Source organism: Gopherus evgoodei, chromosome 3 (assembly GCF_007399415.2).
Source record: "Gopherus evgoodei ecotype Sinaloan lineage chromosome 3, rGopEvg1_v1.p, whole genome shotgun sequence".
NCBI lineage: Eukaryota > Metazoa > Chordata > Testudines > Testudinidae > Gopherus > Gopherus evgoodei.
The window spans coordinates 77,562,619-77,585,706 of NC_044324.1; positions in this window are offsets into that span (position 1 = coordinate 77,562,619).

Genomic DNA, 23,088 nt, shown 5'->3' on the forward strand with positions numbered 1-23,088 from the left:
ACTTTTAGCATCACAGCCTATGTATGAAACCTGTGAGTGCCTTTCCGTAATTCCCTAAGAGAACTTCATAATGGTCTCTGCATTACAGCTTTATCTAACCCAGAAGGGATTTGCTACTCCTTTGAAATTGTCTGACATGGAATGTTGACATCAAATGTTTGTAATTTTTTTTTTCTTTCTTAACACAAACCCTTCTTAGAAGCACAAAAGTGAATAGCTAAGGTTCCTCCTACTTTTATGTGTTCCCCCCAATCCTGTTGTTTGCTTAATTTAGTCAGATCTTTAATTTGTCTCAATCTTTGTCTTCAGAATGGGTCCCCGCCTCAGATCTGTATAGTGAACTCCCACTGAACCCAGTGCAAACTGAAGCTAGTGAGCACCTTAGAGTTTGGAACCGCTGGAAACAGAGTGCCCAACTTTACACTGACAACTGCAAATGCACAACCAAAATGAGATCTACCTTCTTTGTGCAAATCACTGCTGGCTGGAAAATGGGGTTCTTTTCTGTGGAAAAAAATCAATTAAAATGAGAAATTTTGTGTTTTGTCAAAATTTTCTGCACCCACATGCTTTAAACAGGAGTGTTTGACTTTGTTTCTTCTGGGAAATGGAAGAGAAGCAGTGGGGAGGAGACATGGATCTGAGTCAGATACTCTGTGTCTTTGCACACCTGAAGCAAGCAGGACAGGGCAATTCAGCTGGAAGGACACAGAAACATCCAGAACAGAGTATGGCATATACTAGACATTCTCAACAGCTGTTTCTGAGGCTGAGTAGGAAGTTTTCAAGGTTGGCAATGCACCTGGTAAGTCAAACCTTAGTCATCCCCAGAGAACTGAGCCAGTCAAAGTGCAAAGCGGGTGTCACGGGTGGGGGACGGGATGGGGGAACACTATAAATACAGGAGTTAAAGCCAGCCTTGTGGACTCAGCAGCTGATTGATGCAGGACCATAAGAACGGCCACATTGGGTCAGACCAAAAGTTCATCAAGCTCAGTATCCTGTCCTCTGACTGTAGCCAATGGCAGGTACCTCAAAGGGAATGAACAGACAGGTTATCATCAAGTGATCCATGCCCTGTCACCCAATCCCAGCTTCTGGCAAACACAGGCTAGGGACACCATTCCTGCCCATTCTGGCTAATAGCCAATGATAGACCAATCTTCCATGAATCTATCTAACCCCCTTTTGAACGCTGTTATAGTATTGGCCTTCACAACACCCTCTGGCAAGGAGTTCCACAGGTTGACAGTGCGTTGCATGAAAAAATACTTTCTTGTGTTTGTTTTAAACCTGCTACACATTAATATCATTTTGGTGGCCCCTTGTTCTTGTATTATGAGAAGGAGTAAATGACACTCCCTTATTTACTTTCTCCACACCAGTCATGATTTTATAGACCTCTATCATATCCCCCCTTAGTTGCCTCTTTTCCAAGCTGAAAAGTCCCAGTCTTATTAATCTCTCCTCATACAGAAACCGTTCTATACCCCTAATCATTTTTGTTGCCCTTTTCTGAACCTTTTCCAATTCCAATACATCTTTTCTGTCTTATTATCTATCCCTTTCCTGATGATTCCCAACATTCTGTTTGCTGTTTTGACTGCCTCTGCACATTGAGTGGATGTTTTTAGAGAACTATTCACAATGACTCCAAGATCTCTTTCTTGAGTGATAACAACTAATTTAGATGCCATCATTGTACATGTATAGTTAGGATTATGTTTCCCAATGTGTATTACTTTGCATTTATCAGCATTAAATTTCATCTGACCAAGAGATGTGTCTGCTGTGAAGGCTGATTCCCAATACCAATGCCACTTTGGATACAAGTCAGTGCTACTCTAGCTTTATTTACAGGGAAGCCTCCATGAGAATAATGGTTGAGTCACAGAGAGGGAGAGGTAGAGGTGCGCAAAAACGTTTGTTACCCTTCCAAGCTACAGAGCCTGTAGCGCTTACTGTTAGCTATCAGCTGACTGTTGCAAACTGGGATTTCTATCTCAGTGAATGGAGAAAGAATGGGACAACACTTAGTGATGGGAGGGTTTGTGAATTCTTGCCTGGCTTAGGTGGGCTTATGGAGAGGACGGTGCCCTGTAGACTGAGTGCCAGGAAATGGATATTTAAATGCTGATTCCAACCTGTGTACCACTTTGGATATAGCCTACAGATTTCTGTTTCACTAGCAGCTGAGAAGACCAGTCAACTATTAACCCAAGGACTGGAATGCTGATAGCTGTGGAGATCTCCAGATTGTTTGCTGACAAGGGTTGTTAAGGATTTGCAAAGACTAGATGCTGCCATTTCTCAAGGGCCCGTAAGTCATTTATTCAGGTGCTTAAATATGAATTTTGGTACCTAATTTTAGGCAACAAGTGATTGTTTCACCCTAACAAGTGACCATTTCTCAAGCTAGGAGGAGTTCAGGTGACATACACTGCAAACTATGGTCATAGTAAAAAAACTGGGTAATCATCTTTGAGAGAGGATCAGAGGAGAATGTGTTCTGATCTGTGCACTGAAGTATAGAAAATTTTATGTTGAAACATTAATATTTGAAAATTGGCTCATGTATTTAGGTACCTGGATCATCACCTCTTGTGGTAAAACTTGTTGGAATCTGGGAGAAGATTTCTCTGCAAGGTCTTCCTCAAGGAGAACTGATCCCTTGCTGATCATTCTGTCAGGCGAGTGGCAGGTTTGCTCCTCCTTACAGAATAGATGGTAGGTCCTGCCCTCATGCCTAGCTTTAGGCATCCAAGTCTCCCAAATAATTTGAAATCAGTTCTTCACACTGAAAGGTCCATGAAATTTCATAAAAAACTTCAGAGATAAAATCACTGCACCTAGCATTATGTGACTAATGTATATTTCATGCTAAGGGTGTGCTCTGAGCTCAGGGTTTCACACAGAGCACTTTAGCTTTGTTCTTACTCATGGTTACCGTGATGTCTTCAGAATCCCTCAGTAAAATGTTTGCTACTGTTAATATATTTAAGGTTTGGGAAACTGAACCCTTATAATGTTCCATTTTCAGGAGCCTCCTTTGTCTCGTCTCAGGAAAAAAAATTCTTCCACATTTAGACATCATTCAGAAGGTCTTGCACTAGGAGGGAATTTTATCATCGTTGATTAAGACCAGTACAAAGTAAAACATAGTTTAGCAGGTTCAGACGTCTTTTGTCCTTGTATAAATTCAAAACCCGTTCATCCTAGAAAACCAAGCTTGCTGAGCAGTTGTATCCTTGTCTCTGTGTTTATTTACCTACTGTAAAACAAAACAACCCCCACCCCCTAAAATAATACAAATACCAATTATATAACTTTTAAATTCCATTTCCTTCATGTTCATTATAGGGAAAAAATGTTGGGCTGAAATACTTTATTTGAAAAGAAGTCATTGCAATAATATTATTTCTATTATACCAAACTGATAGAGATGACTTCTTTTGCATTCTAGTCATATTTCAGAAAATCACTTAAACATGTCCCTAACCTTAAAAGCAAATTTCCAGCCCTGTTCAGCAAAACACTTCCAACATAAGCTTAAATTTCATTCATTGTATGGGATTTAAGCATATGCTTAAAGTTAAACAAGTATTTTGCTGAATAGGGATGGATTTTAGCATGTGCTTAAGTATTTTGCTGAATTTGAGCCTTGGATGCTCCAGCCAGTCAGAAACCATTCTGTCTGTCTAAGTAATTCTGTCTCAGCAGCTGATTTAACTTGGATAAATAGAGTGGCTTCTCCTTTTTTTAAAGTTTTCATCAGAATAAAGGTCAGTCATCCATTGCTCTGATTTCCTTTTACAGATTCCACTAGTATAATGTCTAATGAAAAGAAATTCAATTTAACCTTTTAAAATTACTTTCTGGATCTCAAAAAATGTCATGCTGCTATTTCTTTGAAGAACCTCCATCTTCAAAACTGCCAATATCCTATCTCTGCTGCATAATCTGTCTTTAAAAGTTGCCTGTAAGAACCTTCTTCCTGCCATGCACTTTGCTGGCATTTCAAAAACATTTATTGAGCTCTAAGTAGATCTTGCTGCTATTTGTGTTATGATTTGGCTAATTTATAACCCATCTACCTCTTTGCCTGTTCATATCACTCACCTGCCTAGTTTGGTGTTTATATATTTTCAGTACAGAGCATATATCTCCGAGGAGAACAGGTGCTACAAATAAATGAAATTGACTTTCAGGAAAACATTTCACTTCTCCCCTTGGTAACTACACTTTCAGTTCCTTATGGGTTTTGTGGCTTGAAGTTTTAACGGGACTACTTTCACTTTTTGGTCACTGTAGATTAACAAATTTATAGCAGGTTGTGTTGGTAGAACAAATGAGGTCTGAGATGGAGCATCCAGTTTGCAGACTTTACTGGGAGTGGATGTAGCTGCTACCACTAGTCTGATCAGTATTTTTCCTCAGTCTTTCTTCTCCTGGCTGTTTTCTGAGAGGGTCTTTTCACATACATAACTCTTACAGAAATTGTAGCATCATCTCCAGCTTATGAAAAACTGTAGTGATTACTTTTACAATAATACCTTAGATAGCTAAATAAATATTGACTGAATGGATATGGAGGACCAAATCCTAGTTAATAGAGCTACACTGTTTTATGGCAGCTAACAATCTGGTCCTATATCATACATAGTGGTGTGGCATAAAGGGTTTGTTTTTGTTTTTTTTTGCATTGGTTTGGGGTGGTTTCATTTAGCTATGCAGGTTATTCCAAGCTAGTGTTGGTAAAACCTTAAGTCCAGGCATTCCATGTATTATGTATTGCCAAGTATGTTGCAGAAAAAACTATTTTAGAAGGGTGTAGCACAGGGGTAGGCAACCTATGGCACGGGTGCCGAAGGCAGCACACAAGCTGATTTTCAGTGGCACTCACGCTGCCCAGGTCCTGGCCACCAGTCCAGGGTGCTCTGCATTTTAATTTAATTTTAAATGAAGCTTCTTAAACATTTAAAAAGCCTTATTTACTTTACAAACAGCAATAGTTTAGTTTTATATTATAGACTTATAGAAAGAGACCTTCTAAAAATGTTAAAATGTATTACTGGCATGTGAAACCTTAAATTAGAATGAATAAATGAAGACTCAGCACACCGCTTCTGAAAGGCTGCCAACCCCTGGGGTAGCAGTTACTGCTGTAATAGGTACCACTTTCATGGTCCCCTAGGCACACTCTGCCTCAGTCCTCCACAGAGAAAGCCTCTCACTATTGCTGTTGGATTGTTAAGTTTCTTACCCCTCTAATGCAGGAGCGGCTATAAAAGCCACACTATAGGTTACAAACTCCCTCATCTTTATCTGCTCTTTTATCACAGGAGCTGGCAGCAAGATTATAACTAGCTGACAAGGTGTTTGCTTTCTAAGCCTCTATTTTCAGGTACTTCTAACTTTACCAAAAAAACCCAGAACAAAACTAACTGGTTTTTTTTGTTTGTTCACAGGCCACAGGTGGATTTTAGGGGAAAGTGAGGTGAGAATCCATGTAGCTGTTTCTGAGTTAGAAATAGAATTATCAAACACTTTCAAAGATCCAGCAACACTCTTTGAGTCTGTGTTCTTCTGCAACAATAAATTCCACAGACTGACTACAAGCTGTATGAGGAACAGCTTGCTCAGATGTGCTCTGCATTTTTATGCCATCAACGCCATTGACTGACCCTTAGTTCTTGTATGATGGGGCAGGGTGTGATTTATGTGCAAGTCCTCCCTTGCTCACATAAAACTCTTGGGTATCATCATGAGAACATCTGTGCCTCCTGCAGCTCTGCCAAGCATGGCACATCTCGCACTACATTCACACATTCCCTTTTGGTGTGTCACTCTCCCACGTACCAGCCGTGCTCTTCCACACAGCTGGGGGAAGAAAGAGGCAGCCAAGGGGAACGGGAACAGACCTTGGGATTCGTATGTTGTGTGGCGAGGGGAGAAGAGTGGCCTCTTTTCTCCATGCTGCATATGCACACTGCACGCCTGCTCCTCTCTGTGAAAAGGGAGCAGAAAGTTGAAGCCTGGTGAGGGCGCTCCCCACGTTCCCAAACTGCTGAGCTGTCCACTGACCCCTACAGCTGCTGCCCCTAATACTCTCTCCCAGTTTCCCACTGCTCTGGGACCCTGACCCTGCTCTCCCACCAGAGATCATAGAATCATAGAATATCAGGTTGGAAGGGACCTCAGATCATCTAGTCCAACTCCCTGCTCAAAGCAGGACAGATCCCCAACTAAATCATCCCAGCCAGGGCTTTGTCAAGCCTGACCTTAAAAAACTCTAAGGAAGATGTGACGGTGTACCCCAGAAGGATTCATGGCAATATGCTTATGAATATATATATATGATATAACTGGAATATGTTTTATGCTACATATGCCATGTAACATATCTGTGTAAAGGTTATGATCTACTTAGTACATTCCTCCTATTTGTATGTATGTCTCATTTTTGTACTTGAAGTTAGGAATATTGGCTGTATACTTGCTTGATTTCTATTGAAAGGAATGTGCAAATTAAATACCCAGTCAAGAACCACTTAAGCCAACAATGAACTCAAAGATGTCAGTCCACATCGGAGTTTTTCCAGGAATATAGCTTGGCTGGTAAGAAACTCAGTCATGCATGGACATGTGACTTGCCCATGTGACTCCAAAACTCCATCTTGGAGCTGGACTTTGCTTAGGAGAGAGGAGGGGGTCTCCCCCCACAAGAGAAAGTCTATTTAAGCCTGTGGGAGACCCCTCCATTTTGTCTTCAGCTGGCTAAAGGGACAGCCTCTCCACCCCCAAGGATACCTAAAAGAAACTGGAACAAAGGACAGTAACTACAGGGGGTGTGAGTGATTGCTGGACCCAGACTAGAAGGAGACTAGTCTGTAAAAGGAAGCTTACTAGAAGTGGTGAGCTTTTATCTGTATGTAGTTTTCTTAGACATAGACTTGCATGTTCTATTTTATTTTGCTTGGTAAATTCACTTTGTTCTGTCTGTTACTACTTGGAATCACTTAAATTCTACTTTCTGTATTTAATAAAATCACTTTTTACTTATTAATTAACAGTGAGTATGTATTAATACCTCCGGGGGGGCAGGAGGGCAAACAGCTGTGCATATCTCTCTATCCATGTTATAGAAGGTGAACAATTTATGAGTTTATCCTGTATAAGCTTTATATAGGGTAAAACAGATTTATTTGGGGTTTAGACCCCATTGGGAGTTGGGCATCTGAGTGTTAGAGACAGGAACATGTCTGTGAGTTGCTTTCAGTTAAGTTTGCAGCTTTGGGTCTCGTGGTTCAGACCCTGGGTCTTTGTTGGAGCAGACTGATGTGTCTGGCTCAACAAGACAGTGTGCTGAAGTCCCAGGCTGGCAGGGAAAGCAGGAGCAGTAGTAGTCTTGGCACATCAGTTGGCAGTTCCCAAGGGGGTTTCAGTGATCCAACCCATCACAGAAGGAGATTCCACCACCTCCCTTGGTAACCCATGCCAGTGTTTCACCACCCTCCTAGTGAAATAGTTTTTCCTAATATCCAACCTAAACCTCCCACACTGCAACTTGAGACTATTACTCCTTGTTCAGTCATCTGGTACCACTGAGAACAGTCTATGTCCATCCTCTTTGGAACCCCCTTTCAGGTAGTTGAAAGCAGCTATCAAATCCCTCCTCATTCTTCTCTTCTGCAGACTAAACAATCCCAGTTCCCTCAGCCTCTCCTCATAAGTCGTGTGCTTCAGTCCCCTGATCATTTTTGTTGCACTCCGCTGGACTCTTTCCAATTTTTGCACATCCTTCTTGTAGTGTGGGGCCCAAAACTGGACACAGTACTCCAGATGAGGCTTCACCAATGTTGAATAGAGGGGAATGATCACATTGCTCGATCTGCTGGCAATGCCCCTACTTTTATACAGCTCAAAATACCGGTAGCCTTCTTGGCAACAAGGGCACACTATTGACTCATATCCAGCTTCTCATCCACTGTAACCACTAGGTGCTTTTCTGCAGAACTGCTGCCCAGCCATTCAGTCCCTAGTCTATAGCAGTGCATGGGATTCTTCCATCCTAAGTGCAGGACTCTGCATTTGTCCTTGTTGAACCTCATCAGATTTCTTTTGGCCCAATCCTCTAATTTGTCTAGGTTCCTCTGTATCCTTTCCCTACCCTCCAGTGTATCTACCTTTCCCTACAGTTTAGTGTCATCTGCAAACTTGCTGAGGGTGCAATCCATGCCATCCTCCAGATCCTTAATGAAGATATTGAACAAAACAGGTCCAATGCTTCTATACCCCCTGTTCCAGTCCTTGCCCACCTCTCCACTGCTCCTGTCCACAATGCCCTTACCAATCACTGCTCATTTTCCCCCCGGAAAGCCCCATGTTCCAGTCCCCGAGCCCTTTGCTGCTCCTACCGCCATCCCAGGCTCAGGCTCCCTGAATCCTCTGACTACTCAGTGCTCCAACTCCCTCTAAACTTGCCACCCACAACTGCTCCCAATCCCAGCAGTTCCTGGCTGTCTCCATCCCCACAAACTGCTGCTGTCCCACCCCTGCTCATTAGCCCTGAGGCTGCTCTGGCCCAGACTGGCAGCTGGTAGCCTGAGCATCAGCGGTGCATAAAGCTGTCTTTCAGGCACATTTGTTGCCTTTTCCCTTAATGACACTGAGCACCAAACTGAAAATTGGTCCTAAGGACTGGGCCTAATGTGTAACTTAAAGCATCATTTACATCATCATCGCTGAGTTTGTCTCAGAGGCTTCCAAAAAGACTGTTGCTGCCTGCTCTGGGCTTCATCTGGCATAAACCGTCCATTTGTGAATGAACATAAGAACATAAGAATGCTTCTAAATAGTCTTAACTACTAGCATGTAAAAAGGCAATTATAATACTTACACAGTTTTGTAAAGTGCCTTGAGATCCTCAGATGGAAGGCTCCCATATAAGGGCAAAGGATTAATATTTATTTACTACTGTGTTTCTTGAATGGGGCTTTCAGGCTTGATGTGGTCCCTGCCAAATTTAAGGTTCCAAATTTTCTTGGCATATTTATTTCCCATTTTATCTGACATCTTTGTGACTGCATCAGTCAGGAATCAGGAGAACTAGGCACTACAAAAAGAATTTGGCACTTATTATTATATCATATATTAGCTCATTCAGTTTTGCTGTTCTCTTCATTGAATTTCCAGTAGCCTGATGAGAATCATTAGTTTCTGAAATAAAACACCTTAATGAAGTTGATCTGCACTGCCGTTCTAAGTACGCAGACAACTTTGCCAAATTAGGAAGGTACAATCACTTCTCTGTTTGTATTTATGAAACATTGTAACGTTGCTTGATAAGACTGACATTATTGCATCAAGGACTCTTGGATCCGTGTCCTACTGACTCACAGTTCCGGCTTTCCTCTGAGAAGGTGGAGTGTGAGACTGAATCACACTGGTTAAGCCTGGTACACATGAGGCTGAACAGTAAGACCAGCTGCCTGACAGGCGTGTCAGTTGTTATCCTGATGAAGCTAAACGCATGTGACAGTTAATCATCTTCATAAGTTGTAGCTTAAAGTAGTCAGTTCCATTCTTCCAATGAAAGACAAGCTGTACAGTTCTGCTCAGCCCAGCAGTTTGGAAGTCCAAAAGGTAAAGAGAGTTCCTCTCACCATCAATCAGCTGTGAAATGTAAGAAATGAAAATAAAGGGCCTGATTCCCTATTGCTGTGCGCCTCATGGAGCCATTTACAGCCATGCCAAGGTCGTGTAAAGCACAGCCTTGCTGAACTGGTAGTATTTTATACCAGCTATGCACAGGCGTAGAGGATTGAATAAGGTGCAGGCAGTGGAGGACATGGCCTTTATTTTCAGCTACAGCTGATAGGCATTTTTTGCATTAGTTTTGGTGTGTGACAGACCCAGGCCAGTGGGGTACAGGAGTCTGGTAGAGGGCAAATATACTGGTCACTGGGTGAGCAGTTTTCTGTTCCCTGAGTGACCAGAGCAGGGGCTGCACTAGAGTAATCAGGAACCTGCTAGAACCAATTAAGGCAGACAGGCTGATTAGATCACCTGCAGCCAATCAAGGCAGGCTAATCAGGGCACCTGGGTTTAAAAAGGAGCTCACTCCAGTCACGTGGAGGAGGAGCCAGACGAGAGGAAGTGCATGTGAGGAGCTAGGAGCAAGAGGCACAAGGAGCTGAGAGTAAGAGGGTGTGCTGCTGGAGGACTAAGGAGTATGAGCATTATCAGATACCAAGAGGAAGGTCCTGTGGTGAGGATAAAGAAGGTGTTTGGAGGAGGCCATGGGGAAGTAGCCCAGGCAGTTGTAGCTGTCATGCAGCTGTAACAGGAGGTACTATAGACAGCTGCAATCCACAGGGCCCTGGGCTGGAACCCGGAGTAGAGGGCGGGCCTGGGTTCCCCCCAAATCTCCCAACTCCTGATCAGACACAGGAGGAGTTGACACAGACTGTAGGGAAAATCACTGAGGTGAGCAAATCTGACAAGCGGAGGACCCACCAAGGTAGAAGAGGAACTTTGTCACAGGTGGTAGCAATCATGCTAAGAATGTGATGTGACTGGGACATTGGTAGGATGGAACAAGGTTGTGTGTAGCCCTGAAGATGATAACTAGTAGTCAGAGCTCTCTTTTTGAACCCAAGTTCTGAAAGTACTCCGGTCTCCTCCTAGCTGCTGAATCCAGGCCAATCCATTGAAATCTTCTATGCTTCTGGGCTTTTCCTTCATATGCATCCCAGAGACCACTGCACATCTGAAAGGAAGTGCCAAAATCATGCAAAATTTCAGTGAAGGGGTCACCTGAGCCCAGCAGGTAGTAGAGCTACTGAATCCTACCAAGGAGCCGATCTAATTTCCACTGATGGCAATGGAAAGACTCCCATTGGCTTCACTGGGTGATGGACTGGACACAACCTTCCAACTCCAAATGATATCCGGTGGTGGTGCTGAAGTGTTGAGGACACCTGGGAAAACTTAGTTTCCCTATGTGAACCCAATACCATACTCCTATCTTTTACTCCTCTACACATTTCTCCTATGGTAAGGACTCATAGCTGGAGGCACTAAACAACTGCACACCCTCTTTCAGTACATGCTTACTATAATCTTACTATTTACTGAGCACTGTCAGTGCTGAACAATGTGCAAAACATGGAGGAAGACATAGCATCTATTCCAAAGACTTTACATCTAAAGATTGTCTTACTACTCCTATTGAAGTCAGTGAGAGTTTTTTCACTGACTTCAGTTGAAGCAGGATTGGGCTATTTTAGACAGTTAAGTTCAATACTTGCTTCAATACAATCAGAACAAAAAGTGTACTGTTTAAATATTCAACAATATTTAAGTATTCAACATCTGAAGTCTGCGGATGGCCTTTCTTTTTGTACACAGGTTTTATACCCAGCAATTAGTCATCTATCTGAGCACACAAGTGAAAATTAGGTATCTAACTGCATGAATGGAATGCTAAATTGTAGTAAACTGTTCTGCCACTAGATGGTGCTGTGTTGTTACATACCTTTTTAAGCTCACCTCAGCCAGACCTGTCAGAACATTAAAGGATCTTATAGTGAACACATCTGTGGTGTACCTCTTCGGGAAGGAAGCTCTGTAGCCAGTCTATATCTAGTACAAGATCCTAACCTGCAACCTACTGTGTACAAGGTGTACATGACATGGTGTCATGAGTAAATTAATGCCAGAGAAGAACAGAAACGGAAGCAGCAACAAAGGTTGCAGGATTGGTCTCATCAACATACCATTCTTCAGTGTTGCAGAGAACTTCAGTTTTGATAGACCTACAGAATGGACAAACCGAAAACAAAATTTTAAAAGATTTCACATTGCAAACAAACTCCACAAGGAAACTAGAGACATGCTATGGATAAGCAGGCAGAGCTTATCTCTAAATCATTTGGCTTTACTGAAGACAGTGCCAAGATGACAATGAAAGGCTATGTTTGATGCATACTTTATACTTCAGAGAAATGTTGTTTATGAAAGAGCATGTTTTTACCAAAAAAATTAGGAAACAAGAGAAAATGTTGAATCTTTTCTATGAGCTTTGCAAGCATTGTGAGAGACTTGTGATTTTGGGAATGCAAAACATGAAAATATCAGAAACAGGCTAATTACAGGTCTTGAAGACAATAACCTACAATTGAGGACAGATTTAACCCAAAACAGTCTGAACTTATAAAACAGCAAAACAAACTTGACAAACCTGAAAAACAAACTAGCTTAGAAGCTTAAACCTATGCATCGTGAGTGCTAAAACATCACCATATAAACCCTAAGGCTAGGAGGAAATTGCAGGCAAACTACAAAGACTTTCAGAATTAATGTACAAGATGTGGAAAATGTCATAGTTCAAGACTTGTGTGTCCAGCTAAAGGTGAAATATGTAATAAATGTACAAAATATGGACATTTTGGAGCTGTTTGCTGTACTAAGGCAGTGAAAGAACTAACTATAATTACAGATGATCCCAAGCCATTGTTCCTCACTCTGTTGTGTGATGACACAGAGCCTGCCTGGAGAGTGAAAATGATTATTCGTGAAAAGACTACTGATTTTAAAATTAATTCAGGAGCAGATGTGACCATCATCTCAGAATAGTCTTACAATCACATTCAACCTTTCCCAGAGATGAAATCACCTGACATAGCCTTGACTAGCCCTGAAGGTATTTTGCACTGCATGGGCCAGTTGGGCACAGAAACAACTTACAAAGACAAAGGCTTTGCATTCAGAGTGCATATGATCATAGGAACAAAGACTAACAACCTTTGCAGCCTCAGCATGGCAGCTATCATGGGCCTAGTGAGAAAGGTGGAAGAACTCAGTGGAGAATTTGATATCGGACTTTTGAAAGGAGATCCAGTACAAATAACTCAAGAGACAATGCTGAACCATAGAGCATACCAGATAGAACTTGGAAGATATTAGCTACAGATTTATGCAATTTCAAAGGGCATTGTTACCTGAGCATAGTGGACTATTTTTCCAGGTAAATAGAAATAATGTACATGGAAGACATAACATACTGCAATGTTATCAGAAAACTGAAGAGCATTTTGCTCACTTCACTATTCCAGAACAACTAGTGACAGACAATGGACCACAATTAATTGCAGCAGAATTTAAGTCATTCCAAGCAAAATATTATTTTGATAATATTATTAGAAGCCCACAATACCCACAAGCAAATGGAGAGGCTGAGAGAGCTGTTCAGACAACCAAGAAAATTCTCCAGCAGAAAGATCCATTCCTTGCTCTTCTAAGTTACAGATCAACACCAATAGTAGCTACTGGACACAGTCCAGCACATCTGTCAATGGGAAGGAAACTCAGAACTACTTTTCCAACTTTGGGGAAAAAAATCTATCTCCAAGGTGGCCAGAGATGAAGAGGATAGCCAAATAAGATACAAAAGCAAAAAGAGCTTATGAACACTTTTATAAAAGAGATCATTCAGTTAGAGAACTGCTGCATCCAGAATCTGGTGACTGTGTTTGTGTTAAACTGTATGGAGAGAGAGGATGTACAACTCCAGCTGTTGTAAAGAAAAAGAATTCAATGCCCAGATCATATGCGATCAAGACTGACAATGGAGAGTTCAACAAAACCCATCAACATTTACAGTTTGTTCCTCAGAAAGAACAGTCAATAAAGCAAACTCTACAGATGGCAGATGCAGAACAAGAAGATGGCTCAAAGATTCCTAACTGACCAAAACCAGTTGTTGCAACTAATGGACAGCCAGGTGACCAAGTTGTTATGAGTTTGGTTCATGTATTTAGAAAACCAGTATGATTCAGAGATGATTAATAGACAAGCTATGCACTAAACTTGAAAGATAGCATGATAGTATTAATTTTGTGAATGTAGAACTTAAAGGGGGAGATAGAATATGAATGATGGAAGGGATGACCTCAAGAAGTCATCTAGTCCAACCCTCTACTCAAGAGGGGACCAATCCCCAGACAGATTTTTGTCCCAGATCCCTATAATGGTCCCCTCAAGGATTGAACTCACAACCCTAGATTGAGGAGGCTAATGCGCAAACCACTAAGCTATCCCCCTTGGGGCACTATATTATACATACAGCCACTAGGTGGCAGTGTATGCAGAATATAGTTAAGCTAACTTTAGCCATAGCTGGCAGACTATTAAAGGATCTTCTAATGAACATATCTCCGGTGTATATGTCTGGGAAGGAAACTCTGTAGCCAGATCTATTTCCTGGTACACAAGCTTGCTCTGCAACCTACTGTGTATAAGTTGTACTCAATTCGACTGATATTTGCACCCATGATTTATTAGTGGTCCAATAATGCAGGCACAGTTTTTTATGTGTGCCTGAAAAAGTAGACACCTGGTTGAGGCTAAGTTGAAAATCAGGCCCTAAAGTTCTAATTCCTAATCTATCATGTACTGGAAGATGGAATCTTGTTGACAGTCTCTCTGCAATACTTCTAAGGATGGATTTTCTCTCAGTATTCTGATCACTTGGGCTCTGAAATATTTTTAGTGAATCATTAATGTACTTTGCAGCTATCAAAGAAAATACATCACTTTCTATACACTGTCAGATGGAATTCCTTTGAAGATACTGCACTTGTGTGAGCCTTTCAAAAGAAAGAAAGAAAGAAAAGCAGAAATGGCAAGGCGTCACTCATGTTATTCACAGATTTAGAGAAGTAAAATAACTTTTAGATCATCTAGGCCCTCTGCTTCTACAAGATTGTCCATTTATCTCCAGTCTAGTTTTAAATGTCTGAAGTGATGGGGTTTTCACCACATCCCTTGAGAAAATTATTCCACAGACTAACAGACTTCACTGTCAGGTAGCTTTTTTGATATCCAGCCTAAAGTCTTTATCACTCTCTCAATTTAATCTAATTTCAACTAGTTATATGGCTTCTTATTATGCTAAATAGTCTCCTTCATAAGTGGTACCTTTCAAATACTTGTAGATTTTTATGTCACCTCCTTAGTCATTGTTTAGCCAAGCTAGACCTATTGAACTTCACTAACTTTTCTTTGGAAGACATCTACAGCTGGTATAAATTGCCATTGCTCTGCCAAAGCAATGAAGTAGCAGGTGAGGATCTGGCCTGATGCCTCCACTTCCTCGCCACTTTTGTTGTTCTTCTCTGAATTCCTTACAATTGATCAACACCTTTTTGGATAAGTGAGTGGCCAGAAATCATAAAGTGTGGTTTTATCCACACCACCCATCTGTTTGTGCATTTATAACATGTTGATCTGTGTAGCATTTTGTGTAGGGAGGGCTTGTAGGATTGAGTCCAGTAAAATCTGTCCTCCCCTTCCATTCCCTGTCCCTGACAAGATGTCTCTGCAGATGCAGCCCAAAACGGCATTACCCTTTTTTGCTACTGAATCACATAGCAAGTTAGTATCTCCTGTCCACCATCACTTCTTTGTCTCTTGTAACACTGATACTTCTCCGGTTAGTCCTCCTCACAGGATATTTTTATTATGCACGATTGTATTACTTCAAGCTGAATATCACGGTGTGATTTTTTTTTTCTGCCTATGTTTCTCTTCTATCTTGGGTCCTTTGCATTATTTCTCTTCCCTCAGGTGTTTGCAGATCTTCCCAGTTTCGGGCCAGATTATGTTAATTAGGCCCTGCCCTAAGAAGGGGGCAATACAGAGCCTGCATAGGCTAGTGGGAGAAATTGTGCCCTTGGATTACATTGAATCCAAGAGTTTAGCAGCATTCAAAAAAGGACTGGCCATGCACGTGCATAATGTGAATACCCAGCTGCCTTTCCTGTAAATCAAAGGGTTGGAACAGGGGCACTCCAGCCCTTCATTTACAGCCTGCTCACATGTGTGTGTGATGTTTGGCAAACATTAACAGGCTGCTCCAATAGACCTACCCCGACTGAGTGGGGTATTCAGAACTGAAAACATTTCAAGAACCTCTTACCAAATTCTTGATTTCCCCAGTGAAATCCCCATGGTTCAATGAAGGGATCCCAGCATGCATAGTTCTTGGATGTTACCAATACTGTGGAGCTTATCATGGCTTGCAACATTTGTGATGTGACATTGCATGGAATTATCTTCAGTGAACCGGGATATAACAAGAGGGTTTGACTACACTGGGAAAATGAGGGGTGTGCATTAAAAAATGTAATTATCGTGTTTTAATTAACATGTTTTAAAAACACCACTTACTAACTAGTGTAGACAAAGGCAGGTAGGTTTTAAAATCATGTTAGCTCGTTGTGGTTTAAAACAAGCTAAAACATGCTAATATATTTTAAAATGCCACTTCCTTTCCTACTGCAGATAAACCCAAGGCAGAGGAAAGAAAGTTAGAAAGGTTAGTAAAAGTGTATTTTTGTGCTGAATATCCCTTCTTCCCTAACCTTTAGTCTGCTTAATGGGGATGTTCAGCATAAAATATTGTTACCCTTTTTGACCTGAGTGGTGAGCCACTTCATTTGAGGTCTTGGTGGTGGTTTCCTGTAGGAGAAATTGATGATGTAGTCAGATATTTCTTTGATAGCAAAGAATCCTGTGGCACCTTATAGACTAACAGATGTTTTGGAGCATGAGCTTTCGTGGGTGAATACCCACTTCCTCAGATGCCTGTCACAGGCATCTGAGGAAGTGGGTATTCACCCACGAAAGCTCATGCTCCAAAACGTCTGTTAGTCTATAAGGTGCCACAGGATTCTTTGCTGCTTTTACAGATCCAGACTAACACGGCTACCCTCTGATATTTCTTTGATGTAATCCTATTTATTTATGATGAATGTACAAGATTCTGAACGTAGTAGGCAGGACCGGCTCTAGCCATTTCGCCGCCCCAAGCACGGTGGCATGCCACAGGGGGGGCTCTGCAGCTCGCCGGTCCCGCAGCTCCAGTGGACCTCCCACAGGCGTCCCTGAGCATCCGGAGCCTGAGTATCCGGACCTGCGGGACCAGCGGACCCTCCGGTCCCATGGCTCTGGTGGAGCTCCTGCAAGCGTCCCTGAGCATCCGGAGCCTGAGCATCCAGAGCTGCGGGACCAGTGGACCCTCTGCAGGCATGCCTGCGGGAGGTCCACCGGAGCTGCCTGCCGCCCTCCCGGCAACCGGCAGAGTGCCCCCCGCGGCATGCCGCCCCAAGCATGCACTTGGTGCGCTGGGACCTGGAGCTGGCCCTGGTAGTAGGAAAAAAAAACCAGGAGGCAGTGTCTTTGATCAAAGTTCCAAGCCCCTTTCAGCCAGCACTCTGCCCAAAAAAGCTCTCTCTCCTACCTTTCATGCTACAATGCTTCTCCGGCTGTCCTTGGCTATCTGCTGCTTTCTCTGTCTGCTTCTGTGGTATTTCAAGCTCCAACTGCGCTCTCTCTCTCTCTCTCTCACTCACACAGTTCCACCAAAACAACACATACCCTTCTGTGTGTGCATTTATCCCCCAGTGAAACACCATCTCTCACGTAGCTCAGCTTCTGACCAACCTTGCACGTGTTTTGGGTGGTGGCTCCCATTGTTTCAGCTATCTTGATCCATAAATGAGCTTAATTGCTTCTTATATTCATCCTAAATGAAAGCTGGCTATTATGCCCACCAGCTTCAACAATGTTTTACCCAACTCCCAGCATAAACAATATTTTAGTTTGCAGTTCATTTTTACTACTCTCCTAGTAACAAATGTAAACCTTAATTGTGTGTATTTTATTCAACTCCACATGAAACTACAAAGAGATTCGTATCCACACTTTAGATTGCTTGCAGTGAATTGTTTTTCTCCAGCAGTTTCTTTAGTAAACACTGCATAGTTTCAGCTTGCAATTTAATGCTTTATATTTTAGCAACCCACGTTGCCAGTGAAAGCAACCTTTCAAAAAATCACTTTGCTGGAGTCTTTCTGGCTTATTAAAAACAGAGTGTGTCTTGTGTCGTGGCCACCTCCTGCAGACCCACAAACTCATCGCATCACAGGAGGTTGGTGTTTGTGAAAATAAAAAGTGAATTATATTGCCAGTAAACAATCCGTTTTTTCTCTATCAGTTCTTAGGCTAAGGATGTTGCCCTGAGCCTGCTAGAGGATGGTCAGGATAATATGCTGCTTCTCTTGCTTCTTAAATTACTGCACCATTTAGTTATAAACACCAGGCACAAAGTGAGGGAAATTTACAAAACACATTTTTTTGAACTCTAACGAAGGAAATCTGGGGTAAGTAAATACCAAAATCACTGGGGCATATAAAACAAGAAATGACCTAGAATGATATGAAACTATACTTAGACCTCGAAAATCAGGAACAAAAGACCAAAACACTCAGGGCCGGGTACCTTTAACTGTATTTTCATATACCTATTCCATGAGAATTTTTAAAAATATATGTATTGAAAATATTGTGTATCATATGTTAATGTTCATCCTCTTGTTTAGTTTAAAATGATGTATCATGTTGTTGATTACATTGTTATAAGTCAGCAATATACTAAACCACAAAGGTTTAACAATCAAACCATGTGTTCATGTTTTTATTTCCATCCTGAATTTTTGCATGCAAATAAAAAAATCTGCGCTTCTGCTTCCAAAAACCTCTGAGGCATCCACTTTATTACACCACAAAACTAATTTTTAATGCCCTTATGTTCTGTGAAGCAGAAAAACAACAATATAAAAAAAATCCACTAAAGTAGCCTTTTTGGTAGCTTTGTTGAAGGATTTTTTTAAATCTCCAAGGAGCTCCTGTCTTCATTTTGATAGTCAAAAAATGAGGGCATGATGCTATATGGTGTGATCTCTGTTTTTTTTTTAGTCTAATAACCCTCCCAACTTTATCAGATTTTCTACTGAATGAGGTAAGGTCTGTCATTATGTGACTGCATGGAACCTCTTGCTGACTTGCTAGGAAACACATTAGATTCCCTTCCTAAGAAGCTAACTGATGGCATTAGCTTCTGTTTCAGAACACTGATCGAATGAGAACTGAGCAGTGAGGATATCACATTCCTTTTCGGGCCAGCAGATTTGGAGTCCTGCTGTAACATCTGTTGTAGTTTTGTTGTCTGACAGCTGCAGCATGAATGCTAGATTACTGGATTTAAAAGAGCAGCTACTAACCTGCATGTGGTTCGGTCTACTTGTTTTCAGGACAGTGTCGAGGCACGCCAGCTTGAGGGAAGAATTCAGATGTCCCTCGTGAATGTCATCCATGTCACTGTGCTTTTAGATTCAGCAGCCTGGTGAGAGATAACATTTTCCCTATACCAGACAGAAGGGGCTCAATCAGGAACCCAGCAAAACCCCACATTTCAAACCCAGCAAAACCGCACGTGTCTCTCATGCTCATCTGTGGCTGCAGTTGTAGACTCAGGGCTGTAATAGATTGTGTGGTTACTGCATCTATGCAGGTGTGGACGTGCATTTGGCTGGTGAGTTTGCATATTTAGTGAGATATTTGCCTGAATAAGGAATGCAGGATTAGGTCCCAAATTAGGCAGATTCAAGGGCCGTTATATTTGCAGCATCTGACCAATTATTTATCTCCAAATGCAAATAGAGACTGTAGGAATTATGTACTGTAGACACGACAACTCGTGTGCTCATGCATACCATGTCAGCATTTGTTTAATGCACCTATTTCCTGAGCTTGCCGAAGTGTGACCAGTTAAAGAGCATCTGGTCTTGCATGAGTTTTTAATCTGAATATTTTCCACTTCTCAGGATGGACTGGGAAAATGAATAGACCAAATATTCCATCCTTCCTTCCCATTTTGAAGTTGCCATGGCCTCATTTCATGTAGCACTTATTATGCATTCCAGCCAGGCTATGGAGATCACAGGAGGTGATCCCAGACGTTTTCTTATTTTGAACATGTCCTGTATTATAAGCTCAGTAATGGATTTTGGCTCTTATTAGGCCTACTGGTTAGAAACTGGAAGTCTTAGCCCTATTTATAATACACTTCTTAGTTTTATTTGTTCAATGGATTTCTTAAAATCTGATTTATTTAAGATATTAATGTGATTAAAGATCTAATTAACACGATGATGGATAACTGGGCAAGTCATTTTGGTCGAAACAACTTGGTTTGTCGGATCTATTTTTTGGACCTGTTACATGGCACTAAGTGGCCTTAATGAACAGGAGGATCCTGACCAAAAAGTTGTACTGAAAATGATTGTGTTTTTACTGTACCCAGTGAAAATATATCAGGGACCCTTGGTAGAATTAACCAGTGAATCTTACTCTTTGTTCAGTGTTTCAGACGGGGAGTAAACTGATCACTCTGTAATATGTGCCAAGCACCTTAATTGCTTGGTAATTCTCACAGACAGACCCCTAGAGTATTACATACTTTAAGCTGTTACAGTCTTCTGTTCAATACCATTAGCCTGTCTGCTAGAAAGGACTCAGATACCCACCCATGAATTTCAGGATGAGGTGAGTGAACTAGGAGGGTCTCTGAATGCAGATCTTGGGGAATGAACTGGCTGTAACTAATTAGAGCTGAGAGATTAATTCACAACAAACAACTCAGATGAATTTAGCCTCTTTTCCTGTCGCTGTAATGTCCACAAGCAGACTGCAATTTCCTTGAATGTCTTGGTGTAACAGACCAATGACTCATGGGCGTGGCGCCTCCTGCTGGTCATTAAGGATTAACACTTGGAGCACCTCCTGGTGGCTGGTGTCTCACCTGCCTCAGGCCCCCGTGTCCTTCCTGAACTCCGGTGTCCCTTACCGTGGGGTTCTGCCCACTGCAGTACCCCCACATGCTGGGTATCCCCTCCCAGGGGAACCCTCAACCCTCTACACCCTCCTTGCCTCAGTGGCTACTGCCAGTTGTCATCTAGCTCCCTCTCACTGGGGCAAACTACAGTCTGTAAAGGCCACTCATAATTGGCAAGGGGGTTGGACCAGCTGCCTCTGCCTATTCCCAGGCTGCACCTCCCAGCTCCAGTACCTGCATAGGCCTTTATCAAGCTGCCAGGCTGGAGTTCCGCGGCTCCTCTTGCCTTTGCCCAGCCCTACTCTGCTTCAAGTACTTTATTCCCAGGCACCTAAGTCCTTCTCCCTCCAAGGCTGGACAGTCACTCCGACCTAGCTCCTCTCTTATATTGTTATACTCCCAGCCTGGCCCTGACTGGCTGCCTCAAGCCCGCTTCTGATTGGCTCCCGGGGCAGCCCTTTCCCAGGGCTGTTTTTAACCCCTTCCACACCAGAGTGGAGTGACTGCCCTGCTACACTTGGTTATCCAACATTGTTCCACACATTATTTTGCAGATCCCAAGCTGTTGCTGTGCTCTATTTGAGCTGCATTGGCAGGTGCTGATGTGAATCTATCATGTGGCATTGTTTCTGCTTGCTGAGTGGATGAGTACCGGGGGGCTTCTGGCATTAACAGCTGCGGGTGCAAATTTCAAACTTGATTTCCGCAAATGCTCATGATTGTAAGGCCAACATCTTCTTTCCAGGAACACTTGTGTCGGTAAAACACAGTCACATGCATATTCAAGAAAGCAAACATGAGGAGGAGTGTGGGGGTTAAAGCAAATTCCTTTAAAAACATGAGTGATTATTTATGAAAACACTTCAACTGCATTCACCTATCTTTGTAACTAGTTAATCCTTCCAACTCCACCATGAGAGAGGCAAGTGTTTATCACAACTTAACAGACAGATAAACTAGCAGTCTAATGGAGTCGTAAAGTGAGCATAAATTATTATTAATATTATTCATTATTATTTTATTTTATTGTTACATTTAGTCCCTCTTCAAGGCAACTTTACAGTGCCAAGGTTGTGTAAAAGGACCTTAGTATAAATGTAAATTGCATCCATCAAGTGCAAACACAAGCAATGTGGTATGTAGCTTACACACGGCACAGGATTGCCTGTGTTTGTAGATGTGGTAGGGAAGTAGTGTAAGAAGAGGCCTTGGAGGAAGTTTTGAGGAGAATAGCTGAGCACAGGGAAGGTAGGAGGCATTTAATAGTTTTGATACGATGACATAACCAGTTTTTTGAAATGTCTCTTAAGCTGAAGGCTCAATGTGCAAGACCGACATTTCCAGGTCACCTGGAGGAAAGCCTTTTCTGCAGCAATAAATGAGATGAGAAACGCTTCTGACTTGTACACAAGATGAAGGAGGTAAATGCAGCACCTCATATTATAAAAGACCATCGCTCATTGTAGGGGTTTTGGCCGGGGCTCATCCCGCTCCAGGGCAGCGGGGAACCAGGCTGCCTCACTGCTTAGGTCAGGTGAGTTAGAAAATTAGCCTGGCTGTGCGGCAAACAGTCCAGCAGCTCAGGCCCTGAGGCAGGGGCTGAGCAAACAGTTCAATAACAGGCCCAGGCCCCGGCCCTGGGTCAGGGTGGGGCAATAGATAGTCTGTTTATGAGGCCCAGGTCCTGGCTCCGAAGGACCTGGGAGAGGGGGAGACTGCCACCCGCACGTTGTGTGGCGAGGGGGCACAGGCCCTCCCACTCCACCACGTCCCAACCCGAGGCCCAAGCAGCAGCAGAAGACCTGCTGCTGCTTCAGTGGGGATCCTGACGGCAACACACTTACATTGGGTCTAGGTTTGCTGCAATCAGATTAGGGTCGGCTGCCCCTGGGCTATTTCCTATCTCCCCCTCTAGAGGTACCTGTGCCTGGATGGAGTCTTCCAAGGAATCAAGCACCATGGGCTCCTCTGGGTACCCGGTGAGTGGTAGGCTTGGCAGTTCCTCTGGGTAACTTGCCACAGGCAGGTTTAACAGCTTCTCTGGGGTCTGGTTGGTGTCTGGCCAGTCCTCGGGTTGATCGCAGACTGCAGGAGTCTCCCAACTGGGAGCTAGACCACAGGCGTCCGGCTTTTCTGGTGGCCGGGCCTCTAGTGAGCTCTGGGGTTGGGCTTTTGTACTTCCTGTCCTGTGCCCTGACCTCTGGGTGCAAGCTCAACCAGGCCGCCTTGCTACACTCATGTATAGATAAGGGAGCACAGCACATAAGCCTTCACATCCCCATCTGAAACTTAGAAGCTTATGTTTTCCCTAAGATTCTGAGTATCAGAGGGGTAGCCGTGTTAGTCTG